Source organism: Rhinoderma darwinii, chromosome 9 (assembly GCF_050947455.1).
Source record: "Rhinoderma darwinii isolate aRhiDar2 chromosome 9, aRhiDar2.hap1, whole genome shotgun sequence".
In the NCBI taxonomy this organism is placed as follows: Eukaryota; Metazoa; Chordata; class Amphibia; order Anura; family Rhinodermatidae; genus Rhinoderma; species Rhinoderma darwinii.
The window spans coordinates 81064214-81077947 of NC_134695.1; the positions used below are offsets into that span (position 1 = coordinate 81064214).

Below are 13734 nucleotides of genomic sequence, written 5' to 3' on the forward strand. Positions count from 1 at the left end.
CTGTATATAATAATACTAGTTATAATGTGTATATATAATATCTGGCAGTATATATCAGTCTCTCTCCTGCCTGTATATAATAATACTAGTTATAATGTGTATATATAATATCTGGCAGTATATATATCAGTCTCTCTCCTGCCTGTATATAATAATACTAGTTATAATGTGTATATATAATATCTGGCAGTATATATCAGTCTCTCCCCTGCCTGTATATAATAATACTAGTTATAATGTGTATATAATATCTGGCAGTATATATCAGTCTCCCCCCTGCCTGTATATAATAATACTAGTTATAATGTGTATATATAATATCTGGCAGTATATATCAGTCTCTCCCCTGCCTGTATATAATAATACTAGTTATAATGTGTATATATATTATCTGGCAGTATATATCAGTCTCTCCCCTGCCTGTATATAATAATACTAGTTATAATGTGTATATAATATCTGGCAGTATATATCAGTCTCTCCCCTGCCTGTATATAATAATACTAGTTATAATGTGTATATATAATATCTGGCAGTATATATCAGTCCTCTCCCCTGCCTGTATATAATAATACTAGTTATAATGTGTATATATAATATCTGGCAGTATATATCAGTCTCTCCCCTGCCTGTATATAATAATACTAGTTATAATGTGTATATATATTATCTGGCAGTATATATCAGTCTCTCCCCTGCCTGTATATAATAATACTAGTTATAATGTGTATATAATATCTGGCAGTATATATCAGTCTCCCCCCCTGCCTGTATATAATAATACTAGTTATAATGTGTGTATATAATATCTGGCAGTATATATCAGTCTCTCTCCTGCCTGTATATAATAATACTAGTTATAATGTGTATATATAATATCTGGCAGTATATATCAGTCTCTCCCCTGCCTGTATATAATAATACTAGTTATAATGTGTATATATAATATCTGGCAGTATATATCAGTCTCTCCCCTGCCTGTATATAATAATACTAGTTATAATGTGTGTATATAATATCTGGCAGTATATATCAGTCTCTCCCCTGCCTGTATATAATAATACTAGTTATAATGTGTATATAATATCTGGCAGTATATATCAGTCTCTCCCCTGCCTGTATATAATAATACTAGTTATAATGTGTATATATAATATCTGGCAGTATATATCAGTCTCTCCCCTGCCTGTATATAATAATACTAGATATAATGTGTATATAATATCTGGCAGTATATATCAGTCTCTCTCCTGCCTGTATATAATAATACTAGTTATAATGTGTATATATAATATCTGGCAGTATATATCAGTCTCTCCCCTGCCTGTATATAATAATACTAGTTATAATGTGTGTGTATAATATCTGGCAGTATATATCAGTCTCTCCCCTGCCTGTATATAATAATACTAGTTATAATGTGTATATAATATCTGGCAGTATATATCAGTCTCTCTCCTGCCTGTATATAATAATACTAGTTATAATGTGTATATATAATATCTGGCAGTATATATCAGTCTCTCCCCTGCCTGTATATAATAATACTAGTTATAATGTGTATATATAATATCTGGCAGTATATATCAGTCCTCTCTCCTGCCTGTATATAATAATACTAGTTATAATGTGTATATATAATATCTGGCAGTATATATCAGTCTCTCCCCTGCCTGTATATAATAATACTAGTTATAATGTGTATATAATATCTGGCAGTATATATCAGTCTCTCCCCTGCCTGTATATAATAATACTAGTTATAATGTGTATATATAATATCTGGCAGTATATATCAGTCTCTCCCCTGCCTGTATATAATAATACTAGTTATAATGTGTATATATAATATCTGGCAGTATATATCAGTCTCTCCCCTGCCTGTATATAATAATACTAGTTATAATGTGTATATATAATATCTGGCAGTATATATCAGTCTCTCCCCTGCCTGTATATAATAATACTAGTTATAATGTGTATATAATATCTGGCAGTATATATCAGTCTCTCCCCTGCCTGTATATAATAATACTAGTTATAATGTGTGTATATAATATCTGGCAGTATATATCAGTCTCTCCCCTGCCTGTATATAATAATACTAGTTATAATGTGTATATAATATCTGGCAGTATATATCAGTCTCTCCCCTGCCTGTATATAATAATACTAGTTAGAATGTGTGTATATAATATCTGGCAGTATATATCAGTCTCTCCCCTGCCTGTATATAATAATACTAGTTATAATGTGTATATATAATATCTGGCAGTATATATCAGTCTCTCTCCTGCCTGTATGTAATAATACTAGTTATAATGTGTGTATATAATATCTGGCAGTATATATCAGTCTCTCCCCTGCCTGTATATAATAATACTAGTTATAATGTGTATATAATATCTGGCAGTATATATCAGTCTCTCTCCTGCCTGTATGTAATAATACTAGTTATAATGTGTATATATAATATCTGGCAGTATATATCAGTCTCTCCCCTGCCTGTATATAATAATACTAGTTATAATGTGTGTATATAATATCTGGCAGTATATATCAGTCTCTCTCCTGCCTGTATATAATAATACTAGTTATAATGTGTATATAATATCTGGCAGTATATATCAGTCTCTCCCCTGCCTGTATATAATAATACTAGTTATAATGTGTGTATATAATATCTGGCAGTATATATCAGTCTCTCCCCTGCCTGTATATAATAATACTAGTTATAATGTGTATATATAATATCTGGCAGTATATATCAGTCTCTCCCCTGCCTGTATATAATAATACTAGTTATAATGTGTATATATAATATCTGGCAGTATATATCAGTCTCTCCCCTGCCTGTATATAATAATACTAGTTATAATGTGTATATAATATCTGGCAGTATATATCAGTCTCTCTCCTGCCTGTATATAATAATACTAGTTATAATGTGTATATATAATATCTGGCAGTATATATCAGTCTCTCCCCTGCCTGTATATAATAATACTAGTTATAATGTGTATATATAATATCTGGCAGTATATATCAGTCTCTCCCCTGCCTGTATATAATAATACTAGTTATAATGTGTATATAATATCTGGCAGTATATATCAGTCTCTCCCCTGCCTGTATATAATAATACTAGTTATAATGTGTATATAATATCTGGCAGTATATATCAGTCTCTCCCCTGCCTGTATATAATAATACTAGTTATAATGTGTATATATAATATCTGGCAGTATATATCAGTCTCTCCCCTGCCTGTATATAATAATACTAGTTATAATGTGTATATATAATATCTGGCAGTATATATCAGTCTCTCCCGTGCCTGTATATAATAATACTAGTTATAATGTGTATATAATATCTGGCAGTATATATCAGTCTCTCCCCTGCCTGTATATAATAATACTAGTTATAATGTGTATATAATATCTGGCAGTATATATCAGTCTCTCCCCTGCCTGTATATAATAATACTAGTTATAATGTGTATATAATATCTGGCAGTATATATCAGTCTCTCCCCTGCCTGTATATAATAATACTAGTTATAATGTGTATATATAATATCTGGCAGTATATATCAGTCTCTCCCCCTGCCTGTATGTAATAATACTAGTTATAATGTGTATATATAATATCTGGCAGTATATATCAGTCTCTCCCCTGCCTGTATATAATAATACTAGTTATAATGTGTATATAATATCTGGCAGTATATATCAGTCTCTCCCCTGCCTGTATATAATAATACTAGTTATAATGTGTGTATATAATATCTGGCAGTATATATCAGTCTCTCCCCTGCCTGTATATAATAATACTAGTTATAATGTGTATATAATATCTGGCAGTATATATCAGTCTCTCCCCTGCCTGTATATAATAATACTAGTTAGAATGTGTGTATATAATATCTGGCAGTATATATCAGTCTCTCCCCTGCCTGTATATAATAATACTAGTTATAATGTGTATATATAATATCTGGCAGTATATATCAGTCTCTCTCCTGCCTGTATGTAATAATACTAGTTATAATGTGTGTATATAATATCTGGCAGTATATATCAGTCTCTCCCCTGCCTGTATATAATAATACTAGTTATAATGTGTATATAATATCTGGCAGTATATATCAGTCTCTCTCCTGCCTGTATGTAATAATACTAGTTATAATGTGTATATATAATATCTGGCAGTATATATCAGTCTCTCCCCTGCCTGTATATAATAATACTAGTTATAATGTGTGTATATAATATCTGGCAGTATATATCAGTCTCTCTCCTGCCTGTATATAATAATACTAGTTATAATGTGTATATAATATCTGGCAGTATATATCAGTCTCTCCCCTGCCTGTATATAATAATACTAGTTATAATGTGTGTATATAATATCTGGCAGTATATATCAGTCTCTCCCCTGCCTGTATATAATAATACTAGTTATAATGTGTATATATAATATCTGGCAGTATATATCAGTCTCTCCCCTGCCTGTATATAATAATACTAGTTATAATGTGTATATATAATATCTGGCAGTATATATCAGTCTCTCCCCTGCCTGTATATAATAATACTAGTTATAATGTGTATATAATATCTGGCAGTATATATCAGTCTCTCTCCTGCCTGTATATAATAATACTAGTTATAATGTGTATATATAATATCTGGCAGTATATATCAGTCTCTCCCCTGCCTGTATATAATAATACTAGTTATAATGTGTATATATAATATCTGGCAGTATATATCAGTCTCTCCCCTGCCTGTATATAATAATACTAGTTATAATGTGTATATAATATCTGGCAGTATATATCAGTCTCTCCCCTGCCTGTATATAATAATACTAGTTATAATGTGTATATAATATCTGGCAGTATATATCAGTCTCTCCCCTGCCTGTATGTAATAATACTAGTTATAATGTGTATATAATATCTGGCAGTATATATCAGTCTCTCCCCTGCCTGTATATAATAATACTAGTTATAATGTGTATATATAATATCTGGCAGTATATATCAGTCTCTCCCCTGCCTGTATATAATAATACTAGTTATAATGTGTATATATAATATCTGGCAGTATATATCAGTCTCTCCCCTGCCTGTATATAATAATACTAGTTATAATGTGTATATAATATCTGGCAGTATATATCAGTCTCTCCCCTGCCTGTATATAATAATACTAGTTATAATGTGTATATATAATATCTGGCAGTATATATCAGTCTCTCCCCCTGCCTGTATGTAATAATACTAGTTATAATGTGTATATATAATATCTGGCAGTATATATCAGTCTCTCCCCTGCCTGTATATAATAATACTAGTTATAATGTGTATATATAATATCTGGCAGTATATATCAGTCTCTCCCCTGCCTGTATATAATAATACTAGTTATAATGTGTATATAATATCTGGCAGTATATATCAGTCTCTCTCCTGCCTGTATATAATAATACTAGTTATAATGTGTATATATAATATCTGGCAGTATATATCAGTCTCTCCCCCTGCCTGTATATAATAATACTAGTTATAATGTGTATATATAATATCTGGCAGTATATATCAGTCTCTCCCCTGCCTGTATATAATAATACTAGTTATAATGTGTATATAATATCTGGCAGTATATATCAGTCTCTCCCCTGCCTGTATATAATAATACTAGTTATAATGTGTATATAATATCTGGCAGTATATATCAGTCTCTCCCCTGCCTGTATGTAATAATACTAGTTATAATGTGTATATAATATCTGGCAGTATATATCAGTCTCTCCCCTGCCTGTATATAATAATACTAGTTATAATGTGTATATATAATATCTGGCAGTATATATCAGTCTCTCCCCCTGCCTGTATGTAATAATACTAGTTATAATGTGTATATATAATATCTGGCAGTATATATCAGTCTCTCTCCTGCCTGTATATAATAATACTAGTTATAATGTGTATATAATATCTGGCAGTATATATCAGTCTCTCCCCTGCCTGTATATAATAATACTAGTTATAATGTGTATATATAATATCTGGCAGTATATATCAGTCTCTCCCCTGCCTGTATATAATAATACTAGTTATAATGTGTATATAATATCTGGCAGTATATATCAGTCTCTCCCCTGCCTGTATATAATAATACTAGTTATAATGTGTATATAATATCTGGCAGTATATATCAGTCTCTCCCCTGCCTGTATATAATAATACTAGTTATAATGTGTATATATAATATCTGGCAGTATATATCAGTCTCTCCCCTGCCTGTATATAATAATACTAGTTATAATGTGTATACAATATCTGGCAGTATATATCAGTCTCTCTCCTGCCTGTATATAATAATACTAGTTATAATGTGTATATATAATATCTGGCAGTATATATCAGTCTCTCCCCTGCCTGTATATAATAATACTAGTTATAATGTGTATATATAATATCTGGCAGTATATATCAGTCTCCCCCCTGCCTGTATATAATAATACTAGTTATAATGTGTATATATAATATCTGGCAGTATATATCAGTCTCTCCCCTGCCTGTATATAATAATACTAGTTATAATGTGTATATATAATATCTGGCAGTATATATCAGTCTCTCCCCTGCCTGTATATAATAATACTAGTTATAATGTGTATATAATATCTGGCAGTATATATCAGTCTCTCCCCTGCCTGTATATAATAATACTAGTTATAATGTGTATATATAATATCTGGCAGTATATATCAGTCTCTCCCGTGCCTGTATATAATAATACTAGTTATAATGTGTATATAATATCTGGCAGTATATATCAGTCTCTCCCGTGCCTGTATATAATAATACTAGTTATAATGTGTATATATAATATCTGGCAGTATATATCAGTCTCTCCCCTGCCTGTATATAATAATACTAGTTATAATGTGTATATATAATATCTGGCAGTATATATCAGTCTCTCCCCTGCCTGTATATTATAATACTAGTTATAATGTGTATATAATATCTGGCAGTATATATCAGTCTCTCTCCTGCCTGTATATAATAATACTAGTTATAATGTGTATATATAATATCTGGCAGTATATATCAGTCTCTCCCCTGCCTGTATATTATAATACTAGTTATAATGTGTATATAATATCTGGCAGTATATATCAGTCTCTCCCCTGCCTGTATATAATAATACTAGTTATAATGTGTATATATAATATCTGGCAGTATATATCAGTCTCTCCCGTGCCTGTATATAATAATACTAGTTATAATGTGTATATAATATCTGGCAGTATATATCAGTCTCTCCCCTGCCTGTATATAATAATACTAGTTAGAATGTGTATATATAATATCTGGCAGTATATATCAGTCTCTCTCCTGCCTGTATATAATAATACTAGTTATAATGTGTATATATAATATCTGGCAGTATATATCAGTCTCTCCCCTGCCTGTATATAATAATACTAGTTATAATGTGTATATATAATATCTGGCAGTATATATCAGTCTCTCCCCTGCCTGTATATAATAATACTAGTTATAATGTGTGTATATATAATATCTGGCAGTATATATCAGTCTCTCCCCTGCCTGTATATAATAATACTAGTTATAATGTGTATATATAATATCTGGCAGTATATATCAGTCTCTCCCCTGCCTGTATATAATAATACTAGTTATAATGTGTATATATAATATCTGGCAGTATATATCAGTCTCTCCCGTGCCTGTATATAATAATACTAGTTATAATGTGTATATAATATCTGGCAGTATATATCAGTCTCTCCCCTGCCTGTATATAATAATACTAGTTAGAATGTGTATATATAATATCTGGCAGTATATATCAGTCTCTCTCCTGCCTGTATATAATAATACTAGTTATAATGTGTATATATAATATCTGGCAGTATATATCAGTCTCTCCCCTGCCTGTATATAATAATACTAGTTATAATGTGTATATATAATATCTGGCAGTATATATCAGTCTCTCCCCTGCCTGTATATAATAATACTAGTTATAATGTGTATATATAATATCTGGCAGTATATATCAGTCTCTCCCCTGCCTGTATATAATAATACTAGTTATTATGTGTATATATAATATCTGGCAGTATATATCAGTCTCTCCCCTGCCTGTATATAATAATACTAGTTATAATGTGTATATATAATATCTGGCAGTATATATCAGTCTCTCCCCTGCCTGTATATAATAATACTAGTTATAATGTGTATATATAATATCTGGCAGTATATATCAGTCTCTCCCCTGCCTGTATATAATAATACTAGTTATAATGTGTATATATAATATCTGGCAGTATATATCAGTCTCTCCCCTGCCTGTATATAATAATACTAGTTATAATGTGTATATATAATATCTGGCAGTATATATCAGTCTCTCCCCTGCCTGTATATAATAATACTAGTTATAATGTGTATATATAATATCTGGCAGTATATATCAGTCTCTCCCCTGCCTGTATGTAATAATACTAGTTATAATGTGTATATATAATATCTGGCAGTATATATCAGTCTCTCTCCTGCCTGTATATAATAATACTAGTTATAATGTGTATATATAATATCTGGCAGTATATATCAGTCTCTCCCCTGCCTGTATATAATAATACTAGTTATAATGTGTATATATAATATCTGGCAGTATATATCAGTCTCTCTCCTGCCTGTATATAATAATACTAGTTATAATGTGTATATAATATCTGGCAGTATATATCAGTCTCTCCCCTGCCTGTATATAATAATACTAGTTATAATGTGTATATATAATATCTGGCAGTATATATCAGTCTCTCCTCTGCCTGTATATAATAATACTAGTTATAATGTGTATATATAATATCTGGCAGTATATATCAGTCTCTCCCCTGCCTGTATATAATAATACTAGTTATAATGTGTATATATAATATCTGGCAGTATATATCAGTCTCTCCCCTGCCTGTATATAATAATACTAGTTATAATGTGTATATAATATCTGGCAGTATATATCAGTCTTTCTCCTGCCTGTATATAATAATACTAGTTATAATGTGTATATATAATATCTGGCAGTATATATCAGTCTCTCCCCTGCCTGTATATAATAATACTAGTTATAATGTGTATATATAATATCTGGCAGTATATATCAGTCTCTCCCCTGCCTGTATATAATAATACTAGTTATAATGTGTATATAATATCTGGCAGTATATATCAGTCTCTCTCCTGCCTGTATATAATAATACTAGTTATAATGTGTATATATAATATCTGGCAGTATATATCAGTCTCTCCCCTGCCTGTATATAATAATACTAGTTATAATGTGTATATATAATATCTGGCAGTATATATCAGTCTCTCCCCTGCCTGTATATAATAATACTAGTTATAATGTGTATATATAATATCTGGCAGTATATATCAGTCTCTCCCCTGCCTGTATATAATAATACTAGTTATAATGTGTATATAATATCTGGCAGTATATATCAGTCTCTCTCCTGCCTGTATATAATAATACTAGTTATAATGTGTATATAATATCTGGCAGTATATATCAGTCTCTCCCCTGCCTGTATATAATAATAGTAGTTATAATGTGTATATATAATATCTGGCAGTATATATCAGTCTCTCCCCTGCCTGTATATAATAATACTAGTTATAATGTGTATATATAATATCTGGCAGTATATATCAGTCTCTCCCCTGCCTGTATATAATAATACTAGTTATAATGTGTATATAATATCTGGCAGTATATATCAGTCTCTCTCCTGCCTGTATATAATAATACTAGTTATAATGTGTATATAATATCTGGCAGTATATATCAGTCTCTCCCCTGCCTGTATATAATAATACTAGTTATAATGTGTATATAATATCTGGCAGTATATATCAGTCTCTCCCCTGCCTGTATATAATAATACTAGTTATAATGTGTATATATAATATCTGGCAGTATATATCAGTCTCTCTCCTGCCTGTATATAATAATACTAGTTATAATGTGTATATATAATATCTGGCAGTATATATCAGTCTCCCCCCCTGCCTGTATATAATAATACTAGTTATAATGTGTATATATAATATCTGGCAGTATATATCAGTCTCTCCCCTGCCTGTATATAATAATACTAGTTATAATGTGTATATATAATATCTGGCAGTATATATCAGTCTCTCCCCTGCCTGTATATAATAATACTAGTTATAATGTGTATATATAATATCTGGCAGTATATATCAGTCTCTCTCCTGCCTGTATATAATAATACTAGTTATAATGTGTATATATAATATCTGGCAGTATATATCAGTCTCCCCCCCCTGCCTGTATATAATAATACTAGTTATAATGTGTATATAATATCTGGCAGTATATATCAGTCTCTCCCCTGCCTGTATATAATAATACTAGTTATAATGTGTATATATAATATCTGGCAGTATATATCAGTCTCTCTCCTGCCTGTATATAATAATACTAGTTATAATGTGTATATATAATATCTGGCAGTATATATCAGTCTTTCTCCTGCCTGTATATAATAATACTAGTTATAATGTGTATATATAATATCTGGCAGTATATATCAGTCTCTCCCCTGCCTGTATATAATAATACTAGTTATAATGTGTATATATAATATCTGGCAGTATATATCAGTCTCTCCCCTGCCTGTATATAATAATACTAGTTATAATGTGTATATATAATATCTGGCAGTATATATCAGTCTCTCCCCTGCCTGTATATTATAATACTAGTTATAATGTGTATATAATATCTGGCAGTATATATCAGTCTCCCCTGCCTGTATATAATAATACTAGTTATAATGTGTATATATAATATCTGGCAGTATATATCAGTCTCTCCCGTGCCTGTATATAATAATACTAGTTATAATGTGTATATATAATATCTGGCAGTATATATCAGTCTCTCCCGTGCCTGTATATAATAATACTAGTTATAATGTGTATATATAATATCTGGCAGTATATATCAGTCTCTCCTCTGCCTGTATATAATAATACTAGTTATAATGTGTATATAATATCTGGCAGTATATATCAGTCTCTCCCCTGCCTGTATATAATAATACTAGTTATAATGTGTATATATAATATCTGGCAGTATATATCAGTCTCTCCCCTTCCTGTATATAATAATACTAGTTATAATGTGTATATATAATATCTGGCAGTATATATCAGTCTCTCCCCTGCCTGTATATAATAATACTAGTTATAATGTGTATATAATATCTGGCAGTATATATCAGTCTCTCCCCCTGCCTGTATATAATAATACTAGTTATAATGTGTATATATAATATCTGGCAGTATATATCAGTCTTTCTCCTGCCTGTATATAATAATACTAGTTATAATGTGTATATATAATATCTGGCAGTATATATCAGTCTCTCCCCTGCCTGTATATAATAATACTAGTTATAATGTGTATATATAATATCTGGCAGTATATATCAGTCTCTCCCCTGCCTGTATATAATAATACTAGTTATAATGTGTATATATAATATCTGGCAGTATATATCAGTCTCTCCCCTGCCTGTATATAATAATACTAGTTATAATGTGTGTATATAATATCTGGCAGTATATATCAGTCTCTCCCCTGCCTGTATATAATAATACTAGTTATAATGTGTATATACAATATCTGGCAGTATATATCAGTCTCTCCCCTGCCTGTATATAATAATACTAGTTATAATGTGTATATAATATCTGGCAGTATATATCAGTCTCTCTCCTGCCTGTATATAATAATACTAGTTATAATGTGTATATATAATATCTGGCAGTATATATCAGTCTCTCTCCTGCCTGTATATAATAATACTAGTTATAATGTGTATATAATATCTGGCAGTATATATCAGTCTCTCCTCTGCCTGTATATAATAATACTAGTTATAATGTGTATATATAATATCTGGCAGTATATATCAGTCTCTCTCCTGCCTGTATATAATAATACTAGTTATAATGTGTATATAATATCTGGCAGTATATATCAGTCTCTCTCCTGCCTGTATATAATAATACTAGTTATAATGTGTGTATATAATATCTGGCAGTATATATCAGTCTCTCTCCTGCCTGTATATAATAATACTAGTTATAATGTGTATATATAATATCTGGCAGTATATATCAGTCTCTCCCCTGCCTGTATATAATAATACTAGTTATAATGTGTATATATAATATCTGGCAGTATATATCAGTCTCTCCCCTGCCTGTATATAATAATACTAGTTATAATGTGTATATAATATCTGGCAGTATATATCAGTCTCTCTCCTGCCTGTATATAATAATACTAGTTATAATGTGTATATAATATCTGGCAGTATATATCAGTCTCTCCCCTGCCTGTATATAATAATACTAGTTATAATGTGTATATATAATATCTGGCAGTATATATCAGTCTCTCCCCTGCCTGTATATAATAATACTAGTTATAATGTGTATATAATATCTGGCAGTATATATCAGTCTCTCCCCTGCCTGTACATAATAATACTAGTTATAATGTGTATATAATATCTGGCAGTATATATCAGTCTCTCTCCTGCCTGTATATAATAATACTAGTTATAATGTGTATATAATATCTGGCAGTATATATCAGTCTCTCCCCTGCCTGTATATAATAATACTAGTTATAATGTGTATATATAATATCTGGCAGTATATATCAGTCTCTCTCCTGCCTGTATATAATAATACTAGTTATAATGTGTATATATAATATCTGGCAGTATATATCAGTCTCTCTCCTGCCTGTATATAATAATACTAGTTATAATGTGTATATATAATATCTGGCAGTATATATCAGTCTCTCCCCTGCCTGTATATAATAATACTAGTTATAATGTGTATATATAATATCTGGCAGTATATATCAGTCTCTCCCCTGCCTGTATATAATAATACTAGTTATAATGTGTATATAATATCTGGCAGTATATATCAGTCTCTCTCCTGCCTGTATATAATAATACTAGTTATAATGTGTATATAATATCTGGCAGTATATATCAGTCTCTCTCCTGCCTGTATATAATAATACTAGTTATAATGTGTATATACAATATCTGGCAGTATATATCAGTCTCTCCCCTGCCTGTATATTATAATCACCTTTGCTCGGCGCTGTCCTCTGTTCTGTGTACTGACTACTGACAGCTCGCCATGCAATAACATCAGGGTCCAGCCCCCTGCCTGTCTGATATCTCCCCTCAGCCAATCAGAGCGGGGCACGGGGCGTGGTTAGAGTCCGTTTTCGACTGGGATTCTTTTAAGCGAAGGCTTTTCCGAGAAACTGTAGGGGTGCGCGCCCCGACCTCGTCCTAGAAATCTCCCCAAATATCGGGGGCAGTAGGAGCTCTGCTCAGAAGCGCATGGACTTACTGGAAATTAGATGCAGCTCCTCATAGTGTACGACTGCAGTGTCCCCCATTAATGGCAGTCATAAAGGGGGTCTCTAGTCATCTCTGCACTTATTATAGGGCGAGTGTCAAGACAATGCAGGGGCAGCAGCGATCATTGTTCACTCCTATAAATATCCCGGTGTTGTAAATGCTACAATGGAGGGGTGT

At 31.0% G+C, this 13734-nt stretch overlaps 1 protein-coding gene across 2 annotated transcripts in view; it reads right to left on the reverse strand.

Annotated features, from left to right (window-relative positions):
- Positions 1-13338, reverse strand: part of IRF8 (interferon regulatory factor 8) — a 64345-nt gene extending 51007 nt beyond the window's left edge. For both annotated transcript variants that reach the window (XM_075838290.1, XM_075838289.1), the window contains exon 1: positions 13277-13338. The gene's annotated coding sequence lies outside the window, so the exon portion shown is untranslated. The remainder of the gene's footprint in view (positions 1-13276) is intronic.
- Between the last annotated feature and the right edge of the window lie 396 nt (positions 13339-13734).